Consider the following 12,709-nt stretch of genomic DNA (forward strand, 5'->3'; position numbering starts at 1 on the left):
ATAGCGTGATCCGTCTGTATCTCTTCCCACGTTACCTATTTCTTCGTAGAAAAGGATACTGCATCGCAAAAAGAAACGCGGTAGGACCCTACGATAGTAGCGGGTGGCGACTCGTCATAGTAGTATGCCCCGCAGCCGTCTCTCCTTTGGAAGTCAGAAGCAGCTGCTCTCGAATCCTAATGGCTCGCTTTGTTAGGAAGCGGTCTGACGCCATTGAGCGTAATGGAAGTGTCACAGCTTCGAGAGACCACGCGAGCCTGCACGCGTCGGGATCGACCGCAGTGGACCACCCTTATGCGTCCGGTTTCTGAAGGCTGAGCGGTTCTCGTGAAGTATTGTGGCGCTGGAAAATGAATCGTTCCCATTAGTTCTCGTGGATCATATTTCTTCATTTTCCGTCTTTTTGCTGGGCAGCCCTATGTATTCCCAACTTGGAATCGTGCAATGAGGCTTGAGCGTACGGAGGAAATTATCGATGGAGTGGCAGCTGTCTTCAAAAACTTATTAGATGTTCTTCAGTGTACGGGTGACCTGCTCACGAGCACAAGAGACTGCTCGTTAATGAAAGAAGCAATGAATCGACGAATAATAGTCGATTTCATAAAACAATGGCCTATGGTATAGAAATGGTGCAACAATTACAAGTAAGTTTGTAAAACCCCCTGCATTATGAATGAGAAGATTAACTGAAGGAACAATTCGTCGAGCAGCGTGTTCACTCTAAAATGTAGTCGCCGACCAGCACCAACCACACTGAATAAAAGGTTTGTTTGGTCAGTCACACGAAAAATCTTGGACCGGTTGGTTCCTACTTCCAAACAAGTTGCGAAGCTCCTCCAACTAGCTAAAATAGTTACGTAAGGCCGACGCTTATTTTGTCAGCTTGAATTTAACTGTTAATGATGGTCAACATTGTGGCGGCAGTATAAATCGTTAGTTAAACTGATAACATAACAAATTTATTCCTTCATTTTCTATATACGACATGTATATAGACTGTATCGAGAGCGAAGTCATGCCCTCAAGGTGGAAAAATCGTTCCCTTGGTCGCTTACTTATCGTTTGCTGTTTTTCCCTTTCTTTTTCTTGTGCACCTTCCACGCTATTTGTGTTTTTGTGAGTGCGTGTGTTATACACATATATACTTCCCCTGTATATAAACAGCAGCGCAATGAGTGAAAACGGGAGCCATGCCTCAATATATGTCACTCTTTGAAAACTCAGATGGGACGTCTTCGTCGAGAAGGTGCTAGCTAACTGAATTTGCGTCGCGTAGACCTCTTGCAAAATCTTAATTTTTTTCCCTGTACGTCTGACGGCATATCATGCGCTACACTTCGCATCCGACTGTATAGACTGTTTGTAGTGCTTTGTCTATTGTTTGGTTGCCAGCCCTTGTCATGCGTGATGATGATGACGCATTTTGCCTCGTATTTTCTCCATTTCCTTCTCATGGATTTTTAAGTCGTTCTCTACGAATCTTATCATTTGGAATAGGAAACATCGTGGAATCGATCCCTGCCTGAATGGTAAACGAATAAAAAAAGCATGCACCTCAGAAGAAAGGCAACTGCTCAATATTGACATCAATCCTTCTGTTCCAACAAAGGGAAAGAAACACGCCGTTGTGGCCACGCAGGGTAGGTTGTTTGATCAGTTGCTCTTGGCCGCCTATTTCAGTTAGCTCATATTCGGCGCTGCCTCCCTCAAGGTAGCCTCGGGAGCGCCAACGCAGAGCTGTCTTCCGACGCGTAAATGGCGCGACGATGAGACACGGGATTGCTGGTACTACGACGGCCTGAGGCACGTCAGCTGCGTGTCGCACTAATGTGTTTGCGTGACGTTCGAACTCGGAAGAACGCAACAGCGTTATAACGGCGTTAGCTATTCGCTTTTCTCCTCCTACAAGAGGTCTGAAGGCGAGTTATTAACGTGAAAGACTTAGCTGCCTCATCAAACGCGGAAATTGACCGTCGGCGTCGACCGTCGTCCAGCGGCGTCCGCGTCGACACGAGTGATGCAATAAATCATAATCACGTGATGACGTCATCTTGTGACATCATCGTGACGTCGCAGGTCTCAAGAATATGTGACGCCACTATGACGTCACGTAACGGGACGTCACACGATGACGTCATCATATGACACCGTCGCTTGGTCAAAGGTGGGCCAATCCCGGAGGCAGTGCAAAACCACGTTACGTGCAGAAAGCTTTCGGATGGGGGAGGGGGGGGATCAACACATTGACTGAGAAGGAAGAGAAGAAGAAAATGGCTTGCGCCTTCGAGACGTCTTAGTCGAATGCATAAGGGACCCTGTGAGTTTTTGCGAGGACGGCTTCCCGGATCAAGGTTCAGAGCACGACGTGTTCTCCAGCGCCGACGGCTGTAAGCAGCAGATCGATGTGACCGCGTGAGAGCGGAACCCAATCACGCATTGAAACTCCCGTAGGCATGTTTCTCGGAGAGCAGCAAACTTGCGCCATCTGGAAGCGGACTGCGTTCCGGATGCAAATAAAGATTTATGAGAACTGCGCTCCATTACTGGCGCATTAGGCAAGGCATGACTCCGCTCCAGTGCGTCTACGTGAGGCTTTTCAAGCAGCAGCGTTTTACTTTGGACCGTTTCGATCTGCTGAAGGGTGTTGCACAAGCTTCCCTATGTATTTATTGCCAGATTTCTTATTATACCGTTTTATTATATCTTTCCAAAACAGAAAAACAAATATGCCGTTCGTAACACTTAATGTTGTTTTCAGTGCATACGAAGCAAAAAGAAAAGGCGTAAGTGCGGTGGGGGTCGTGGCGGTGATGCCGTTGCTGCAAGTGGGGCTAGCGTGGCAGACCTGGTCAGTGATTGCTCCATCTGAGGGTTTGTTCTCATTTGGATAAGTAGCTGTCACCATAAGCGGATTAGTCAGCATTCTATCGCGGTATCGACAGTAATACAGAACGAAAGACCTTTCCTTGCGCGCTGCGCGCGGTCCTTCAGGTCGATGCTTCTAGAACCAGTGAGAAAACCCTTAATTTTGTTCGCATGCTGTCCTAAAGCCACTTCTTTTCAGAAACGATGTGATTGCAGGACCATACGAAGTACACTTCTCAACCGACTTCGTTGCACTGTTGCAAAACGGAGAAGCAGGGCAAGCTACCTTGGACATTCGCGTAGGCAGTGTAGAGGTTGATGAGTCAAGTGTTAACCGCTGTTACTGCTTTTCAGAATGTCACAATTGGTCGCTCTTTAGTGCGCAATGTACTGCGTAATTATTATTTTTCCATGCTGTACGCGTAGTGCACGAATACGATAAGTGTCACGTGATTGCGCGATTGGTGTCGCCAAAAAACATTTGAAGGCACTAACTCCGTGCATTGTCCGACTAGGCAACCGACTCGAACTGATCGCCGGCTCCGCGTCTCTCGTGATTATCGTAGGCTGCACAATTACCGGCTGGTTGCCGATTCAGGCAATAGGCGCTGGTGTAATCACATTTTAAGTACACCGGTTTCGTGGCTATCGGTCGCTTACCATGCGTATACTTTCCGTATTTCGCAAGCTGTGTAAAGCGCTACTCGAAAAATTAATTACGCTAGACTTGGCGAACTGAAAATGTTTTATTGCGATGTTTCAGGATGCAATAACAGCTTTCGCACCTCAAATCATGCCGTCAAGTAAAAAATTACGAAGGGCTTAATTAGATTTCTCTCATTAGCGAGGTCATTAGTATACACCAAAATGTCCCGCTGGCGGAAGAGGACTAATTACCGAACACTGTGCATGTCTCATAAGCACACTTTGTAAAACTCCTTTTTCATGGCATGGCAAACGTTATAATTGGTATACCCTGCATACATGCGGTTTCCCGATTGAGTTGTTAACCACTATCAGTCTACGCACACCGTCGAGGAAATGCGGGCCACCCGTGTAAAACTCCCGATCGATTCTATTAGCATGAAGGATACCTATAGTATCCTTCATGCTAATGGATGCTACAAAGTGCGTCGTGATTCGGTAAGATAAACGGTTCAACGCGTGGCCATTTGATCTCCACATTTAGTCGGTGTGGCTCGCTTTGGATTCGGCTTGCGTCTCTCATAATCATATGGTGGTTTTGGGACGTTAAACCCCAGATATTAATAAATAATTGGATTCGGCTTCACTAAGAACTCGTCGTCTCACGCCAAAGGCGTTATGCAATCAGCGTGAAGTAATCGATTCATCGCTTCTCCTTTATCGGGACCCAATCATCGCGCCCTTTATTAGGCTATTTGAGTTGAAGTCCGATTCATCGCTTCTCCTTTATCGGGACCCAATCATCGCGCCCTTTATTAGGCTATTTGAGTTGAAGTCCGACTTAAGAATAAAAAATTATTAGGTGTTTAGCAAACGCACAACACAAAAAACTGCTGCAGATTTTCCTGGGGAACTGTCGTCTAAAGCGGCGCGGTCGGAATTGAATCTGCGACCTCAAGCTCAACAGCTCGTCAGCAATAGTGAAGATTCACCGCTGCGTCTGAACCAAGTATCAGAAAAAAAAGTCCGAAAATTTGTGATGTCACACTGATGTACTTGGTGCACCCGCGCTGGGGTTGGAGCGTTGTTAAAAAAATGTATCTTTACTTCTCGCAGTAATGACTATACTCTTCCTGCAAAATAAACTCAAATAGAAGTTTTTAGAAGAATAATTTACCCATTATGAAGTAACTTCACGTGTCTTTGAACATAATCTGACCAGCGCATGTTCGCACAGAAACTACTTTACTTTTTTCTTTCGTTGATATGATATAAGCAGATGTTAATTACCATATGGAGGGTTCAAAATTGTCATGTTGTTTTGAAAACACGGACCGGCGTATTATTCGATGACGATTCAATATAACGAGAGATTCGTGTTTTTCAGGGGCGCTTCTCGACGAGTTCAATGTCGCGCTTCTTAAGGCGAACTCAATACAACCGGAACGTCTAATATACGAGGGGCGTTCAAGAAAGATTTCCCCTGACTGACTTCCATTTATTGCAGGATGCTGAAACTGCGCATGCGTAATGACATAAGTCACTGTAGGTCACGTGCTAATTTGCAACTCTAAACTAATAACGATCTTTCTTTTAGAGGTGCTGAAGTGGTGTGAGGTGTGATAATGGATGCAGTGGAAGACAGAGCAGCCGTCAAGTTCCCGTACTTGAAAGGCCGCACTCCAAGGGAGACGTTCGATGAGATAAAAGAGGTTTATGGGTAGGATTCCCTATCATATGATGTAGTGAATAACTGGCATCGCCAATTCAAATACGGTCTGATTTCCGTGGAAGCGGCTTCGATTGCAGGGCGACCCCACTCCGCTGTCGATGAACACACCATCCAGCAAGTGGAGGCCGCCATTTTGGAAAATCGCCGCGTTAGCGTTCGAGACCTAGCCCAACATGTCAAGATTAGTGTGGGGTCCATGGAAAAATTACACCATCTCCCGCTAAAGGGGACCATGAGGCGATGCGAAGCCGGAGCACTTGCACGATCATGTTCCGTTGGCGTTCGTTGGGCATGCTACCGACCTCGCGTCGTGGAACGCGGCGTCGTATCTTCCATCTAGCCTGGCCGTCAATTCTCACAGGGCGAGCGGGGAACGCGGTCGACAGGCGGGCGAGAGGGGGGCAGCGTAGGAGAGGAGGGAGAAGGGGAGGGGACGCGCATGCGCTCGAGCTCATCGCAGCGTTGCGCAGGAGAGAATTTCGGCATGTCTAGCCCGCGTTTCAGAGGAAGAGTCGAAAGGGGGAGGAGAGAGGGGTATGGGAGAGTGGGAGGGGTGAGGGAAAATGGAGAGGGAAAGTGGAGAGGATAAGGGGAGAGGGAAAGTTGAGAGGGTAAATGAAGAGGGGTAGGGGAGAGGGAATGTGGAGAGGGGAAGGGGAGAGGGTGAGTGGAGAGGATGTGTGTGGAGAGGGTATGCGCATGCGCAGTAAGGGTGGTCACGCCGCACACCACCACCACCACCACCACCACCGGATTGAGCTCCGCCTTAAGATACTTCGCATCTAAAAATGATTTAGGACCATCTTCATATGCGTAAGGTATCCGATCGCTGGGTTCGCCGGCTGCTCACACCTTTCCAAAAGCAGGAACGAGTCGAATGCTCCCAGGCTCTTTTGACCATGTGCCATGGAAACCAGCAGGACTTTTTCAACAGACTGATTACACAGGATGAATGCTGGGTCCATCACTATGATCCGAAGACTAAGATCCAGCCGATGCAATTGAAGCACTTGGACTCACCGCCCCCAAAGAAGGCACGCACCCAGCCCTCGGCGGGCAAGGTCATGCTCACAGTCTTTTGGGAGCAGCACGGAGTGGTCTTGATGGATTTCCTAGCAAAGGGTGTCACGATTACTGGGGCATACTATGCTTCACTGCTGCGGAAATTGCGAGAGACCATCAAAAACAAAAGACGTGGCATGCTCACCAAAGGCGTCCACCTTCTGCGAGACAATACCCCAGTTCACAACTCACATGTTGCCCAGACGGAAGCACGCTCCTGCGGCTTTGAAATTCTACCGCATTCCCCTTATTCACCCGACCTCGCACCAGCGGACTTCCACCTCGTTCCAATATTGAAGTCATATTTGAAGAGCAAGCATTTTACAGATCATGAGACTCTGATTTCTGAAGTTACAACATAGATTTTGCAGCAACCTGTCGACTCCTACAAGCGAGGTGTTTACAGTTGCATAAAACGATGGGAGAAGTGTGTCCCGGGCTGTCACCTATGTAGAGAAGGACTAATAAATCTGCAAAGTTTCGTTGCTCTCCGTCCACAGGAAGTAGGTCAGGGGAAATCTTTATTGGACGCCCCTCGTACAACACGTGTCTCTAGTTGAGGTCAAAGGGAAATGCTATTCTTTCGTTTCTTCCCTTGTGTTTTGCGTGTCCCTTCTCTCAGCGAGAAGCTCAGCAAAGGATAGGAAACAACATATCTGGAAGATATGTTTTTTTTTCTCGTAGTACCCTTCCATGTGTGTTTGTGTGTGTGTGTCATTTAATGGTTGTGGGTTCGGATCACACTCACGGAAAGGATGCTTTCTCGTCCACTTGAGTTCCTTTCAATTTAAGTCATTATCATTGCATTGCAGCTAAACAACACAAGCAATGATGTCCCCTATCCTTTCCTTGGCTTAATTGTCTGTTTGTTTCATTGGCTGTTTCTAACAAAGAAACTAGCCCATCTAGCAATTTCCCTTCTTTTCTACTGTGTGCGTGCGTGCGTGCGTGTGCGCGTGTGTGTGTGTGTGTGTGTGTGTGTGCGTGCGTGCGTGCGTGCGTGCGTGCGTGCGTGTGTGTGTGTGTGTGTGTGTGTGTGTGTGTGTGTGTGTGTGTGTGTGTGTGTGTGTGTGTGTGTGTGTGTGTGTGTGTGTGTGTGTGTGTGTGTGCGTGTGTGGAGAGGGGAGCATTCAAACATGCCGAGGCACGTGGCGCTTTCAGCGATGTAACGGCACGCGGCTCGAGGACAAACAGCCTAGGCGGTAGTGAAAATTCGGCCCGGTGTATGCGTGTTCGCACCGTGTTGTTTCGCACAGCGCTCTGACAAAACTGGGATAAGTGTTCTACTACCCGTAGAACACTTATCCGTAGCGTAAACTCACACAGCGTTCTCAAATAAACAAAAACGAAAAAATAAGAAACGGCGTTCCCATGCGCTGAGTGACGACGCACTACGTAGTTTAAAAAGACTGAGACGAAGTTCTCCAAGGCGAGCTGCTGTAGTGTGCGATACATGTGTTGTAGTAAGGCACTGGCAGAGCGGTAATGATGTATTACGTTATTAAGTTTCGTAAAGGCAGATAGCCAACAGTTAGCTAGAACTGACCTACATTACCCAGTGGTGGTAGTATGCGTGTAATTACGCTAAGCTTTCCAAAAACTATGCTTTCGTTTTTCAAAATTCAATAAAATTCTGGCGTAAATCTAGTCTTCATTATAGTTTTATACAATAGTTTTATGTCGTAACTTACATCACTGGGCAATTTACCTTCCCGCTGCTCTTTGTTTATTTTCTTTTACGCTAGCCCATAGACTACTTTTGAAACACCAGTTTACTGCTCTTGGAGCCCTGCCACGGTGGTCTAGTGGTTATGGCACTCGACTGCTGACCCGAAGGTCGCGGGATCGCATCGCGGCAGCAGCGGCCGCATTTCGATGAAGGCAAAATGTTTGAGGCCCGTGTACTTAGATTTAGGGGCACGTTAAAGAATCCCAAGTGGTCAAAATTTCCGGAGCCCTCCACTACGGCGTCTCTCATAATCATACCGTGGTTTTGGGACGTTAAACCCCAGCAATTATTATTATTACTGCTCTTGGAACGTCTTCGCATTAAAAATACGAGCGAGGCAAAACGCAGGACAATATCGTATTTCCTCGCACAATTTAAGAGCCTGACTAGATTTCTCCCTTATATTTTGAGTTTTACTGAAGAGAAGAAGGCACGGACTACAGACGACTTCAAAGCAACACATTTATGCACGGCGTTCTACTGCATCACCTAAAACCAACGTCGTACGACTACATCTGCCCACACTGTAATGTGGCAGACACCCTAGCACACCTTCTGCTGCAATGCAAGGGCAGCAACCCAGACATTCAAGCAGCAACAATCGATGCAGACCCAAACCTCCTTAGTGAAGCGTGGGAGGCTGCGATCTCCAAGCCGGACCTGGTCGACAAGCGCCGACTCGTTGCACGGGCCCGGCAGGCGGTCCAGGCCAGAGGGTTCCTGGAATAAGGGACCCTCCCACATTCAATTACTGGCCACCTAATAAACGCTTTCCTCTCTCGTCTAAAAAGCATCTTTCGTTCATTTCTTTTCTTCTTTCTTTCAAATATGCATGTACTGACAGCGGTAAAGTGTGCGACACCTTTCTTCCATCAAGACTGGTCAATATGGCACACATTTGTCTTGTATCATCTGCTCAACTATATATATATATATATATATATATATATATATATATATATATATATATCCGCAAATATCGGGTTTTCTACGCTGCACTAAAGAGGGCGGAGGAAGGAACTACAAAGAAAGGAAGAAAAGAGAGAGAAACATCTACACACACAGTCATTGTTTTTCATAGCATATGACAGACCTAGTAAATACTAGACAATGACACCACCAGATGTCTTCTATATCTATCTAATGGCTTCGTATATGTTCTGTTCAAGAAAGAAACAACACCCTCGGTTCATTCCCCTTCCTTCTTTCTTGTCAACAGTAAAGTCGTTCATGCAGGTTCTTTGTTCGAAAGAGCCTCAGTAATGCATTCGCAGCCCTTTGCTGCGATAGACGGAATATGAAGAAGAAAGCCTAATTTTATGATGACTCTAGTCCGCGTATTTCTCGCTTCCGGAGGTTTTTGAGCTTGGCTTTTCATCCTGGCAATGGTACGTCGTCAATACGCGCTAGCATGATCGCAAGCGTTTGTCACTGAATGCTGTATCGTCGTGTAAAACACATTTAATTGTTTGCTCGAAGCCGTAGTCATTACAGGAAGCCGTCCGGTTGCGCGAGATCAGCAAATGGAGGTTCCATTCTCTATGGAAGAACTTCATGCAGCACTGAACACGTGCAGGCGCTCGTCGTCCCCAGGTCCAGATGGAGTGACCTATGCTGCCTTACGTCACCTGGGTCCGAAGGCACAACGCTGTCTCCTGGACATATTCAATCAATCTTGGCATGATGGCGAAGTCCCCGACGAGTGGAAGTGCAGCCGACTGGTGCCTTTGTTGAAGCCCTGAAAGTCTCCGCTGGATTTGGCATCATACCGGCCCATCGCACTAGCAAGCTGCGTCGGCAAGGTCATGGAGAGGATGCTGCTGACACGCATGGAATGGTACCTCGAACATTATAACATCTATCCTGATGCTATGGCTGGCTTTCGACGGGGTCGATCTTCAATCGACAGCGTCATTGACTTGGTGACCTCCGTTCAGCAGCAGAAAGCTAAGAAACGGCTGTCGGTAGCACTGTTCTTAGACGTGAAAGGTGCCTATGACAACGTGACCCACGAGGCCGTTCTCGAAGCTCTCGAAGCAGCAGAACTTGGAGGTCACGTCTTTCGATGGGTAAGAAGCTACCTCACAAAGAGATCCATGTTCGTCGTAACAGAAGATGGGCCTACGAATAAGCATTTCACAAGTCGTGGGGTGCCACAAGGTGGCGTGCTGAGCCCGACTCTTTTCAACCTAGTTCTGGTGGGGCTCACCGAAACGCTGCCACAGACGGCTAATATATCTCTCTACGCTGACGATATCTGCATCTGGGCGTCCGGCGTGACACGGCCTCAAGTGCGCGCAAGAATACAGAAGGCGGCAACATTGACATCTGCATACCTTCGCCAGCAAGGTTTGACTATCGCTACAGAAAAATGTGCAGCAGTGGCATTTACACGCAAACCGATGTCTTTCTACCCAGTGTGCATTGAAGGCCAATCAATTGCTTATAAAAGCAGCCATAGATTCCTAGGTGTCATTGTGGATCGCGACCTAACCTGGAGTCCCCATGTCGCACATCTGAAGAGAAAACTGATATGCATTGAGAACATATTTAGGTTCGTTGCCGGAAAATCATGGGGACCATCCGTGCATTCAATGCTGCAGCTTTATACAGCCCTCTTTCTCGGATTTCCACGGTACAGCCTTCCTGCCCTGTCCAACACGTGCAAGACTAACATCCGTGCACTACAGAGCGTGCAAGCCCAAGCACTTCGGACATGTCTTGGCCTTCCAAAATGCTCATCGACAGTTGCAACTATCGCTATCGCACAAGAACAGCCGGTCGCAACTCATATCATCGTTGAGACGCTGAGAGCGTACATACGGCATTTGTCACGGCTACCGTCACATCATTTAGCGTGTTTGCCAGCGCGGAGGCCCCATGCTTCATTCTGCGGTATTGTGACAAAACACTACGACATATTACCACCTGGCTTCAAACCTGCGATGCGTCCGGCATCTGCGTTGTGGACTCTGCATCAACCTGACGTGTGCTTATCGGTTCCTGGAATCGTTAAGAAGTCACGCATGTCACCGCTAGCCCTGAAGCAGTTGTCTTTACGTCTGTTGGAAGAAACCTACATTGATCGCAAGCATGTTTACACCGATGGCTCCACTAATTCCAACAGCTCTACCGGAGCGGTGGTTGTTCCATCTGATGACGTACTGTTACAGTTCAAGTTTTCTCACATCACGACGTCGACAGCCGCAGAGCTCGCAGCGCTTCAAGGTGCGGTCAAGTACATCCTACAGCAGCCACCTAATCGATGGGCCATCTTTTGCGACTCCAGGTCAGCCTTACAAACACTACGGTTTGCTTTAAGGCACGGATTACACGAACAATCCGTGTACGAGATAAGGCACGACTACCACCAAGCACTCGAGGAAAAACATGATATTACATTTCAATGGTTGCCGAGTCATTGCGGAATTGTCGGCAATGATCGCGCGGATGAAGCTGCACGATCGGCTCATGACCAAGATCTGCGGACACCCATACCACTCTTGAGAACAGACGCCGCGTGGCGACTACAATCACTTGCACGCCGTATCACTCTTCTGCAATGGAATACGCCGGGTTTTTCCAACGCGCGCCTGTATTCGATTGACCCAAATTTGCAACTTCGTTTGCCATCGGGGCTCTCAAGACGCGATGCAACTTTACTGTGCCGCATGTAGTTGGGCGTGGCATTTACGAATGCGTATTCGTGTCTCATTGGAATGGCCAGCAGTGCGGCATGCAACATTTGCGACTGCGAGGAGACGCTTGAACACATTCTATGCCACTGCCCATCATACCACGCTCAACGACGTAGTATGGAAGCCAAGCTCCGTCACCTGGACTCAAGACCGCTGACAGAAAAGAAGATCTTGGGACCTTGGCCTACGGTCTCGCATATGCGCAAGGCCATGAAAGCCCTCTTGTGCTTCTTGAGGACCACAGGACTTCACGAGCGCCTGTGAACTAACAGCGAGAGTTCGTGTTGTGTAGTTCATCCATCCCTTTCTTACTCTTCTTCTTTCTTCTTTACCCTTTCTTTTCTATTATTCCCCCTTCCCCCACCCCAAGTGCAGGGTAGCCAACCGAGCCAAAGCTTGGTTAACCTCCCTGCCTTTCCTCTTCGTATCTCTCTCTCTCTCTCTCCAATGCGGAATCAAAAAAAGGTTTTGTAAATGCCGGCACAGGGTCGCGTCGGCGGAATGTCGGTGGGATGCAAAGAAAGAGGGAATGGTGGTGCAGTATTGTCTGAATTGCGATAATGTTATGAGCTCAGACTAATGCTCCACTTTTGTAATTCTTCATATGACTCCGTCTGATAGGCCCGCCACTCTGCAGGTAGTAGAATGAGGAGCTGACTGGTCATAAGACGGCGAAGACGTATGGGGAAATGCTGACGGGAACTCAGTCAGCTAAGCCGCGCCCTGTCCCTCCCCGTGTGAGCTATATACTAAGCATGCTCTCTCCCTCCTCGTGTTCACGTGCAACGCGCCGCGCCTTAAAGGGGGTGAAAACGAGAGGCCGGAAAAAAATATTTTAAATCCTTACAAAGTCCTGAAGCGGCAAACTTCGTAGCAAATTGTTCGGCGCGAGCACCACTTCTTACCCTGTTTGCACACGCGCACACTATTGATCCATAGATGGACTAGTGAAAAATGGCGCGTAATAAGCCTAGCGAA

The sequence above is a fragment of the Rhipicephalus sanguineus genome, chromosome 3 (genome assembly GCF_013339695.2).
Source record: "Rhipicephalus sanguineus isolate Rsan-2018 chromosome 3, BIME_Rsan_1.4, whole genome shotgun sequence".
Taxonomy (NCBI): domain Eukaryota; kingdom Metazoa; phylum Arthropoda; class Arachnida; order Ixodida; family Ixodidae; genus Rhipicephalus; species Rhipicephalus sanguineus.